Raw genomic sequence first — 13004 nt, 5'->3', positions numbered from 1 at the left:
GTATAAAATCAGAAGTAAATGAGGAGGAAGAAGGGGAACAAACATTATTAATATCACCAAGAATGAGAACTCTTTCAAATTGTGACTGATAAAAGTCAAAATTCCTGAATAAAACTAGAATTAAGTTTATTGGGTCTGTAGATTAAAAGAAACAAAATAGTCAATTAATTATTTAAAATAAAACTAAGACTCAAATGTGGAGAAACAGCCAAGCGAGAGAAAAACTAATATAATTTCTGTGTAATGAAGCTTAGCATTTTAGCAAGTTTAATCAGGAAGACTATCTTCATGCTTACTCTATTTAATTTACTCTCCCCCTTCTGTCTGTCTCTGTTCCCGCTTTCAACTCAGTTTGCTGACTGAGGGCATTCACTCTTTCAGTTAAACCAATCAGATTCTGTGAGTCAATCATTGCCATCAAGTTTAAAAAAATGTTCCTTTCTCTGCTGCCGTCAGCTGTCTTTTCACTGTCAGGTCGTTGCAAATGGCACACGTTGACATGACCTTTTTCAGTTCTTGTTAGCACTAGCGAGCTGATGTCCGATTCCTCAGAAAGAGAAGAAATGTCTCTTCTCCTAAATGTCTCCTTCTCACCCAGGCTCATCTGCTACTCCAGGATACTCTGCTGCAGGCAACACCCTGATCACCATCATGCAGTCTCTGGCTAATCTAGCCAAGCTTTCTACTCATGCCTTCAGTCCCCAGAAAAATGCTTCAGCATCTCTCTTTAAACTGTCTTCTCACCCAAATTCAGTGGCTGTAGACCACCTTTCACATGGATTTCAGGTCGGTTGCATATTTAACTAGTTTGAGGCGAAATAGGACAATAACACTTTAGACGAGATTATTTCTGAACAACGAAGTGATGATTGTATTGTTGAATTTATCAATCAAGCAACGGGAAGTACTTATGCAGATGGGCATATACATGTATGACTTCATCCTCATGCATCATCATATTAAATCATTCAGATATTAGTCATTGCAGGCCATATAGATACCCTAATTTAGTTATTCAGTCATTGCTGACATATTATATTATGTATTAGTATTATGTTGCTGGTAATTACTACATAATCATTGCTACATTTTCATTGCATTCTGCTAATTACCCTGATCTGTATAAACTGTTGTTTGTTTGTTTGTTTGTTTGTTTAGCTGTCAACAGAAATAAGTTTTTATTGTCATGTTCATTGTATTAGTAATTAACAGTGGGCATGGTTAGCACTTCTGTATCCAACTGAGCAATCAGCACTTGTGTTTAAAACGTCACTACTTGTATGAAGTGGCAGCTTCAGTGGCAGCCTCATAATACAAAGACTGAGGCATACAAAGACAAAGAGTCATTCACAGGAGTCCTTCATCCTTATCCAGTGAAATCAAACATTGTTGGTGCTCTACCACCCACCAGGTTCTCTCAAGGAATTCTTGGAGGCATTAGACGTCCTCCTATCGAACATTCCCCCGGCCCCCCGATTGTTATTCTTGGTGACAACATCCAGAGAGAGAAGTTAACATCTTACTTACTGCTTTTACTATTTTATTATGCTCTCTCACGCTCTCCCTCCCCCCGTACTCACAAAGCTCGCAACCAACTCAACCTTATATTCACCAGGAACTTCTCTAACACTGACCTCTCTGTAACTCCTCTTCATGTCTCCAACCACTTCTTCATATCCTACTCTCTCCCCCTTTCTCAAACTCTCAAACCTCTCTCTTCTACACATCCTCCTTCAGCTCCATGGTTGTTTGATTCAGTGCATACTGACAGAACCACCCTGAAATAAAATGGTTAAAATCCAAGTGCTCTGAGAACCTTGTTAACTATCAATCTCTGCTCTCCTCTTTCTTTGCGTCCTTATCTGCAGCTAAAAGCTCTTTCTTTCAATCCAAAATTAATTCTTCCTTCTCCAACCCCAAAAAACTTTTTTCTATCTACCCTACTTGATCCCCCCCACTCAACCACCTCCCTTCTACCGAGCAACTTTGTTAACTACTTTGTAAAAAAGATAGATGGTCATACATGTGACGACATACGCATCAATTGCCCGCCCACCTGTTTACTCCTCCTGTCCTACATCCACTTCTTCATCTCCTACTCTAACCTCCTTTTCACTGCTCTCTCCCAATGAGGTACTAAACACATCTCTCAGTGGATGTCTGCTCACCACCTGAAGCTCAACATCGACAAGACTGAGCTGCTCTTCTTTCAGGGAAGGCATCTCCCAATGACAAATTCTCCATTATCATCAAGAACTCGGCTTGGACTGCAAGGAACCTGGGTGTGATACTGGATGACCAACTGTCCTTCGCTGCCAACATCGCTGCGACAACCTGCTCCTGCAGATTCATCCTCCACAACATCAGAAGGATACGTCCATTCCGCACCCAGGAGGTGGCGCAGGTTCTGGTCCAGATCCTTGTCATCTTGACTACAGCAACTTGCTCCTGGCTGGTTTGCCTGCATGTGCCATCCAACCTCTGCAGCTCATCCAGAATGCAGCAGCTCAGCTGGTCTTCAACCTATCCAAGTTCTTCCACACTACACTGCTCCTTCACACCCTGCACTGGCTACTGGCAATGGCTCAGGCCCATCCTACATCCAGGACATGGTCAAACCATACACCCCAGCCCATCCACTATGCTCTGCTACTGCCAATCGGCTTGCTATTCCCTCACTACAAGGGAGGCCCAGCTACCGCTCAACAAAATGACGACTGCTTGCGGTCTTGGCTCCACAATGGTGGAACGAGCTCCCCATTGACATAAGGACAGCTCTACACATCTTCTACACATCTTCTGGTCAGACTGCACCTTGGCCCTATCTCTTATTGTTTCTAAATGTAGCACTTGAAGCAATTCAACATTTTTGATGAAGTTGATGTACTAGCACGATTCTTGCAGTTTTTGGATTGTATCCACATAGTTGAAACATTTCTTTCTGGTAAGTGCTGTCATGCCCTTTGCTTTCTGTTAAGTGCTACATAGTATTGCATTCTGCTAATTGCTACATTTCATTGCATTCTGCTATTTGCTACATATTATTGCATTCTGCAAATTGCTATGTATTATTGCATTCTGCTAATGGCTAAATATTATTGCATTCCACTTATTGCTCCACCATTGCTTTCTGGCAAGTGCTGTCATGTCTATTGCGTTCTGGTAAGTGCTCTCATGTTCATTGCATCCTGCTAATTGCTATTTCATTCAAGTAAGTTCCTGGTCATCACTGACCTCATCAAGTCAGTTAGTCAAGGTCACTGGTGACCTCTTCAAGCAAGTCCTGGTCATTGCTGACCTCTTTCAAGTTAGTCCATAGTCATTGCTGGTTATCCACTGTTATGTTCAACCATAATAAATCCAAAACAAAATTTTTTAGAAATGCCTTTGCTTTATCAGCTATGCTTCTCTGTGACTAAATTTCATATTCTGTATTGTATTTAGAAATCTGCTTCTGCCTGGTAAGGTAAGGAACAATGCTTTCTTTTCGGAGTAATATTCCTGTACAGCTCATGGCATCACTACCCCCTTTAAAATATGACGTATTTATTCATGTATATTATTCGTGTGTGTGTATAAAGCACTTTGTATGTTTGTGTGTTTTAAAAAGTGCTATACAAATAAAGCTTTACTTACTTACTTTTCTTCAACCTTCCTACTGTGTACTATGTCAATAAAATCATGTTATTCTGTATGCATCTCTACAATTAAGTCTCACTTGATTCAATTACTGCAAGGCTCGACCTGTCAATCTTTGCTGCATGTCATCCTCCCTCTCTCTCCCACATTTCCTGTCTCTCTTCAGCTGTTCCTACTAATAAAACCAAGTCCAGTAACAGTTGGACAATTCTGCATCCAGAGGTGCAGACTAAAAAGACAAAAAAATGTTCAGAGCTTTTGGTCATAGTGGGAGTGGGCCCAGACAGGACACACCTCCTTCATATCATTCATATTGCAATTTAATGGATTGCCTGGACATGACGTCATTAGTGCCAACATGCACTATCACAGTGTGGATAGAGGGGTGAATGTAGGGGAGAGCCGGAATTAGTTCTATAAAATCCACTGTCTTGCCTCCTGAGAGACAGTATGTAATTGCACCAGGAAGCTTTATGAATCTGATGATAGTCTCCAACATTTAAAATCTGAGGTTGATCAGTTTCAAGGTTTACTTTGTAAATTAGGAGCTTTGATCTGAGATAGTTAACACTAGAAGTGCCAGAATTCCAAACTTACTAGAATTGTCGGAAGCGGTCATTTTGACCGCTAGATTCCAAACTCTATAATCTCTAATGATAAATAACCCAAATGGGAGATTAATGCATTTATTGTGTTAGGATATCTTTTAAAAAACAAATAACACCAAAATATACATTTAAAAAAGTTTAATTATACATTGATCAATATTCATATCATCGCATATAGTAAACCGTAATTATTGCATACGCTATATTCACACCAGTGTCACCGACTCCCGCTTTGCCTTCAGCCCATCGGTGATGCCCACGCTTGTGTGCATGGAGCTCAGAAAACATACATTATTCCTCGGCTTTCCCTGGTAGATGGTGAATGTCGCATCTACACATTTAACACCTTTTGTGCTGAACAGCTCCGCTTGCTCTTTTGCAGAGGGGGGCGACTCACGCTTAGTTTTCCCCAGGGTGCCAACCAGGCTGGTCTTGGCCTGCAAGGCGGTGGCCAGTTTCAGAGAAGTGAAGAAATTATCTGGTAATATTTCTCCCCTTACCCAGGAATGGCTCCCCCAGTTTCAGCTCCACACTCTCTCCCACGAGCTGACCTCTGCTCCGCATATTCTCTTTTCCCAGAAACGGAGCCCCGTTCAGCATGTATTTTGAATTGACATCCGCAGCCAGCCAAAATTGTATGGCCGAAATAGGTAAAAATTATCATATTTTCTTTGCCTTTTGTTTAATTTATATAAAACCTATTGTAAATAAAAATACAAATACTTTTAGGAAAAGTCAGGTACCAGCAAGATTGTATTTTATTTTTCAACAAGGTTATTGCACATATAAATTTCAAAACGGTCAAAATGACCGTCGTGGCCATTCTAGTGTTAACGAGCTGGCTGAATGCAGCTGAGCTGAGTGATTGACCACCTGAACTGACGCTTGCGTGGGGAAAGGCCCTAAGATAGTAATAGGTGGCTGTGGGGAAGGAGAAGAAATCACTGGAGCTCACGCAGAGTGGAACAGATTATCAGGCTCCAACTGTAAGAGTGACAAACGGGGAAGTTGGCAGCCAGAGCCCTTGGACGTGGTGAAACTGGTACTTTCCAATGGCAGAGCACACATGGTTCACTCTACAAGCAGCAGGCGAAATAGGGGAGAAGACAGGATCTGGCGGTAGTTCAGCCAGAGAAAGAATTTGAGTGGAATGGCCTCATCATTGCAGATACCAAAAGGGTCATAGAGGGGAAGAGGGAGCCTTTTACGACCCTTGACTACAGACGTACAGGAGGGGGGACAGGGTGAAGTCAGGCCATAGACGTCAGCAGGAGTTGCCGCTGTATCCGAGGCCAAGGGCCGTTGGTTTACCACAGGCTCGAGACAAGTTAGCCAGGAACATAGCTATGTCTGTTGCTGGAAGAGATCATCGATGAGCTGCTCATTGGATCCCAGTTAATTTTTCAGCTCTGCAACCTCCGCAGATGGGGCCATCAGTGGAACTGTAAAAGAGAGAAAAACCACAGCCAGCAAATAGCCACAAGAGGACAGACAAAGAGCTGTGTGGAACTGTCGGCAGCAGTAAGGACATCAGTGGAGCACTGAGAAAACTTAGTCACTCCACAGCGGTGAAACGGCACAATTCCAATCCGGTAATAGAGGGGAAACTTACCACCAAGGGTCCAGGAACAGGCCCGCTGCAGATGTATCAGCTGTGGTAAGTTTTAGCCTGAGATGGCTTCCTCTGTGGGTACTGTCCGTGCAAGTCGAAGTGTTCTGTTGTTTAATTAAAGGCCAAGTCAAACCTGTTACTTAATTTTTCAATTTGAAATTTTATTGATCATGGCTGTGTGATATTTCCTTGTTCTCAGCTGTCTGGAGGAAACGTCTCCAATGCACATGGCCATGTACCTCAGGAATCACATTTTATTATGACAGTCAGGCATCTGATTTCATATATATATATATAAATATACGACTGTAACATCACCAGATCAAATTGATATTTATTTTTATTATTTGTAATCTGGGGTTGTGGCAATAATAGTAATATAAAAATACAAAAATAAAATACAATGTACACCTGCTGTCTGTACCTGGTTCATCCATTCAGTAGAATATTCGCCATATTTTATGTTTGCCATAAATTTGGCAATTGCTAATTCTCCTTCTAATATGTGCATTAATGGCTATTGTGAAAAGTATTGTTCCATTAAGATATTAATATTTAAATAAGAGTACACCATATTAAATACTTTATGCTTTGCCTCTTTTAGTTATTAATGGTGAATGCGAGTTGAAACAATTATTTATTGTTATTTTATTTTAAGATACTGGAAGGAGTTTCATCGCCCCGTACCACCCAGATATTTTTTGTACAGTCCCTTATCACATTTAACCAAAGAGTCACTTTACATGCAGTTGAATGATATGGATGGTGAAGTGTTTGAATTTACAGACTGCAATACATATTGCTCCAAGAAAAGGAAAGTTTTGTCAACAGATACAATGCAGAGAAAATACCTCCCTTCTGCCGCTGAACAAAGCCCTTGTTGTCTTATGTTCCTTTTGTTTCATTTTTATGGAGTTATCAATTACAGACAATAACAGGGGATCAGATGGGTGGGGAGTGTGGGTGACAAGGGTAAAAGAGTTACTTGGATTTCTAGAGCCACACTCCAGGCTTTCAATAACAGGATTAATGTAGCCCCCAGTGCTGCTGTTCCGGTTGGAAAAGGATCAATCGGAAAAAGGCAAAAGCGTATTAAAAGGATTATAGATTAGCAATTAGATGTCTTCTGTCTGGGGGTTAGAAAGTGCTCTCACACAGTATTTTGAGTCTTTAGGTGAGTTATGTGACGGCTGGCACTGTGGTCCACTTCCTCAGTCACAGTATATCTTCTCTACTTTGACACCCAGAGGTTCATCTGAGTCCAATGACTGTCTGCTGCTCAGAGTAAAAGAATTATTTTCTTGTTTCTGCAGATCTATCTTTGCTTTTTGTCACTTATTAAACCTTTGTGTAGAAATATACCTTTACATTTCTCTCTCTGCTTTCGTTTATTTGGCTTCACTTTGGATTTTGTAAAACAAAATATACTATGATTTACAGAGAGACCTTTTTATCAGAAGGTCCTCACTGTATTTACATTGCAGCCATTTTTTCATATGGTGTTCAAATGGTTTCTATACAAAGTGACCTGACACCCATAAAAATCAGCATTAACAGTCCTAGTTTTCAAATATTTGTGGTAGGGAGGCTCTTTATCCAGGATTGAGACAGTAATTACATGAAAGTAATTTTGTTAAAATGTGTTGGTAGAGGAAGAAAGGATGTATCAGGATCACAGACATCCTTAGATTCCACTGTTATGCCTATGACCTGAGAAAAAAATTCAACTTTCAGTTCATTCTGCAGCCACTACGTGTCCCTCATTGCTTGCCCTTTGAACCTTGTAGGAGGCCATTTTGTTTTCCTTGCACTCCTGGATTGCGGTCAAATAGGCTGTGTTTCATTAGAAGTTCCACTTCCCCTCAGCCCTTGGTATTACATAACAGCATATGTCGCACAAAGGCCACTTGGAGAGCAGTGGGAAAGTGTGCGGGAGAGGATTTAAATGGAACTCACCTGCCCTTGTACACTTTCAATCCAAACTATAATGGATCGACCGCCAGTTGTAGGCTTAGGGCTATACTGTTTTTTACAAATCATCAGAAATACAGTGCCGACTCATTTCAATGAGTTGAAGGCGTCTTCTGCAAATCATTGCAATATGAAGGCACTTTGTAATTAGCTGCATGAGTTTCTGGTTTAGAAATTTGTTTGTGATCTGTATCATGATTATCATAACTATTAATGCTATGGGTTTATGATATCTTGCAATATAGCAATTTTCACAGGCGTTTACAGATAATGTTGGAAATAAGGAAATCACACAGGCTAAATAGAACAACAATCCAAGTAAATATTAACTGCAATTGGTTATGACATTTTTCAGTAAAATAAAAGCTATCAATGAGATTTTGTTAAGAAACTATCTGCTAACTAGGCAACAGGAGTTTTATGTTTACATTACTGCCACCATGGATGTATTTTCTTGCATAACTGCAATGCATTTTGGGAAATATACACCTCTGGAGTGACCATCATTGCTGACTCGCTCCCTCAGCCCTCAAGGGTCGATCTAACCAATTTCTGGAACGAAACTTATGATTGCGGTGTGGATTCCGGTGAGAAGTCAACAAGGGCACGTTGAAAGACTATTGAAACGCCGCCATAGTGAAATGACCTGGAAGTATTTAAGTGGCAGACTTCAAAGCATCAGTCAAAGCATCTACATCCATCATATTTTGGAATCACTTATAGAAGCATTGTCTGTAAGTACAGTTTTTTATAAGAATGTTTAATTCAATTCAGTTTTATTTATATTCATAACAGAAGTTATCTCATTGCACTTTTCCTATAGAGCAGGTCCAGACTGTACTCTTTATAATATTATTTACAGAGACCCAACAAGTCCCACCATGAGCAAGCACTTGGCGACAGTGGCAACGAAAAACTTCCTTTAAGAGGCAGAAACACGGAGAGAGAGAGAGAGACAGAGAAAGAGGTTTTGAGAGAGAGGTTTAGAGAGACAGAGAGAGGTTTTGAGAGAGAGAGAAGGGGGGTGGGGGAGAGGGAAGCACAATGCAAATACCACCTAGAATTTTAAAATAGTAATAATGTAATGGTAGTGGTAATATTAATAAATTAATAATAATAGGAATGACAGTCATAGGAATAATAATGACAAACATAGTAACAGAGCCAATAACAACAACTGTAGTAGCAGTTGTCGAGCAGGAACACGGGGGCAGCAGGTGGCCCACAACCACAGATCCAGTCTCTGCAGCTCCGGAGGCAGAAATACCTCCTGAAAGCGACAGAAGGAGAGAGGAGAGAAATGAGAAAACACAAAACTACGGGAGAGAGAAGTTAGTAACATGCATTCATAGGATAAAAATGCATACAGACGGAGAGGGAGAGAAGGAGAGAGGAAAGAGGTACATCATGGGAAGTCTCCCGGCAGTCTAGGCCTATAGCAGCATAACTAAGGGATGGTTCAGGACTCACCCATGCCAGCCCTAACTATAAGCTTTATCAAAGAGGAAAGTCTTAAGCCTACTCTTAAATGTGGAGATGGTGTCTGCCTCCCGATCCCAAACTGGGATGTGATTCTACAGGAGAGGAGCTTGATAACTGAAGGCTCTGGCTCCCATTCTACTTTTGGAGACTCTAGGAACCACAAGTATCCTTGCATTCTGGGAGTACAGTGTTCTAGTTGGGTAGTAAGATATTATGAGCTCTTTAAGATACAATGGTGCCTGACCGTTAAGAGCTTTGTAGGTGAGGAGAAGGATTTTAAATTCTATTCTGGATTTTACAGGGATCCAGTGCAGAGAAGCTAATATTGGAAAAATATGATCTATTTTCCTAGTTCTTGTGAGTACACGTGTCGCAGCATTCTGGATCAACTGGAGACTCTTAAGGGACTTATTTGGGCAGCCTGATAATAAGGAATTGCAATAGTCCAGCCTAGAAGTAACAAATGCATGGACTAGTTTTTTGGCATCTTTTTGAGCCAGGATGTGCCTGATTTTTGCAATGTTACATAGGTGAAAGAAGGCAGTCCTTGAAGTTTCATGTGGGAGTTAATGGATAAATCCTGATCAAAGATAACTCAGAGGTTCCTTAGGGTGGTGCTGGAGACCAGGGTAATGCCATCTAGAACAACTAGATCTTTAGATAATTTGTCTCTGAGGTGTTTGGGGCCAAGTACAATAACTTCAGTTTTGTCAGAGTTTAACATCAGAAAATTGCCAGGTTATCTGGTCATCCAGGTTTTTTTGTCCTAAGGCATGCTTGAAGTTTAGCTAACTGGTTAGTTTCTTCTGGCTTGATTGATAGATATAATTGGGTATTATCCACATAACAATGAAAGTTTATGGAGTGTTTCCTAATAATATTGCCTAAAGGAAGCATATATAAGTTGAATAGAATCGGTCCAAGCAAAGAACCTTGTGGAACTCCGTGATTAACTTTGGCATGCACGGAGAACTCACCGTTAACATGTACAAACTGAGATCGATTTGATAGAAAGGATTTAAACCAGCTTAGTGTGGTTCCTTTAATGCCAATTGAATGTTCCAATCTCTGTAATAGGATGTGATGGTCAATTGTGTTGAACGCAGCCTTAAGATCTAACAAGACAAGTACAGAGACAAGTCAATTATCTGATGTAATTAAAAGGTCATTTGTAATGTTTGCATCAATGTTTATATTTTGTGTGGATGGCTAGGTTAGGCCATGTTTTTTTGTGTCATGCACTATTCATTGCCCACCATGTAACCTTTCTGGCTTTCAGCTAGCTATATTTGGTCGCCATGTATATCAGATGGGTACGGTGGCCCTGATTGTCAAAACACAATGACATTTCACAAAACACAACAACATTTCACAAAACACAACAACATTTCAGATTACGGAAAAGGAGAGACAACACTTGTTTGTGATTGGACAGAAGTCAGAACAGAAGTCCCTGGCGACAGTTCAATATTATTTCCTGTTTGTGTAGCCTAGCCTTCTACTCTCAACAGTGTCTTTGCACAAATCTTAAATTGAGTTTAAAAGGTTGGAAGAAGAGATTGAAATCATAAGAGAATACTTTAGCAAAGGACATATGATGTAACCTAATTCTTGATATGCTTTCAACATATCATGACATTAAAATGTCCCGTGGGACTCGGAAGCACGCTTGAAAGCATTAGGACTGAGGAGACAGAGCGGCTAGCCTACTCTTTAACATCAGGCTATCAGAACACGGCGTGGACAGATGTTTGAATACAGAACTGGCTGACTTTAAAGCAGGCAGTAGACAGTAACGCGAATGCTTCATGAACTGAACCCACGCAGAACTTTGTCGCAGACATGTTGTAATCATGTAGATGGGTAAATGACAAATTAAAACCATTTGGATGGGGTGTCACGCAGAATCCTGCTGGTCAAATGTGGACCAACAAACAACAACCCTGAAGTAATAAATAACAACTTCTATATACTTTCATCCCTGTTTCAGAAGGCGGGTTTGGTGAAAACTCTTAACTGACTCTGTGAACCTGCTCACTGGCAGGTTTACTTCAACAACATGACTGCTTTCATGATCAATCAGTCATCAATGTAAGAGACAGCGATCTCTGGACATCATGGATTCATCCTCAGCTCTGATTAAAATTTATACATTGTCTTTGATAACACTATGACTGTGTGGACATTACAGTAAGGCAGCTATTCTAGGTCAATTCCACCACGAGAACAACCTGAACTTATAAGAAACCGTAAAGTCTTTGTTCTAGGGTCTGCCTTGCGTTTCCACTGTGTTTTACAAACCAGCAAGTTTTGGATATACACAATTGAAAAGGCGACACCACTTCAGATTCCAGGACATTTACTTTTGATGGCTTGTCAACATCAGTATCATTAAATTAATGGAAGCGACTCACCCAGAGTAGGACGTCAACAGAATGGAGCAAAGAGAGTACCAGGGACAGGCACCAGACCAGCTCCCACCCCGCTGACCAGCTCTCTAGAGCCAGGTGTGATCTGGCAGCTGCCGCTCCCGCTCTTTCTCTGCTGTACTGTCAAACCGATGATCTGCTTTATTCTCTTTAGAGTCAGAAGCCGGGAAGGTAACGGTGAAGAATCTGGTGGAGAACAGACTGCAGGATGCAGCACAATAATGTCTGATCTTTTTTTTCTTCAAGAGAAATTAAAATATAGCGATATAGTATTTGGTCGAGCTGCATTGCTGTGGAAAAAATAGCTCGCTACTGAAAATTGTAGCGTGATCAACGCCAATTCGGATGAACACTTTGTATCCTTATTGATAAAAAGAATTAGAATTTGTAAAACTTTAAGACTTAAGAGAGCAGGGAAATGACTTTGCTATGCAGAATCAAATGTAATAACCAAAATGTTATGTTTAATTAATTTTATAGGAAGAATAGAAGAAGAAGAAGAAGAAGAAGTTTATTTCACCATGCCAATTTTGATAAAGAACAGTAGAGACTCTGTTAACAAGAACTGTTCCTTATGTGAAGACATTAATGTGATATTTGTACAAAATATGCTCACCATGTTCTGTATTGACCAAATTTTCCCGTGATGTGTCATAATTAGGGATACAGTTTCATTAGTGTAAGTCTTTGATTTCAACTCTAATGACATATTTCAAGGAATATTTTGAACTGAGTTCTTGTTTTCTTACCATTAATATTAATCAATTAAACATGCTTACGGTTACTTAATGTTGTGTTGAATAGCTAATGAAACAGGAAACATGAATATGCATCCACACAAAAATTAATTTATCATGACTGGTAATAAAAGACTATGTAAGTGAAATGCTGAATCCCACAGGCCCTCAGAGCACGTGTGTGTGTGTGTGTGTGTGTGTGTGTGTGTCCCCTGCTCATCCCTCTGTTGGGAAAGACAGGCAGGCAGACAAAAGACATTCCTGAGATTCAAAGATTGCTGAATTATATGGACATTTAACTTGTGTGATTTTAATTTACCATTTCATTTACTGTTACAGATATATCTATGTATAGACTATATATGGTGTGTTGTCATAACAGCAGCTGTTGTAACATATATTACCATGTATGACATTTAATCAACACTGTCTGTTAATTACTTATGAATAAAATGGGATATTCTCCACTTATAAGTGTGTGGTACCTTCCAGCAACTGATGAGACCAAGCTTTAACATAGGCCTAA

The 13004-nt window shown here is 40.3% G+C and overlaps 1 pseudogene; it reads left to right on the top strand.

Moving 5' to 3' along the window:
* Positions 1-3674, top strand: part of LOC122864759 — an 8145-nt pseudogene extending 4471 nt beyond the window's left edge.
* Positions 3675-13004: the final 9330 nt, after the last annotated feature.

This window comes from Siniperca chuatsi, linkage group LG17, assembly GCF_020085105.1.
Source record: "Siniperca chuatsi isolate FFG_IHB_CAS linkage group LG17, ASM2008510v1, whole genome shotgun sequence".
NCBI lineage: Eukaryota > Metazoa > Chordata > Actinopteri > Centrarchiformes > Sinipercidae > Siniperca > Siniperca chuatsi.
This window is presented reverse-complemented; position numbering and strand designations above follow the sequence as displayed.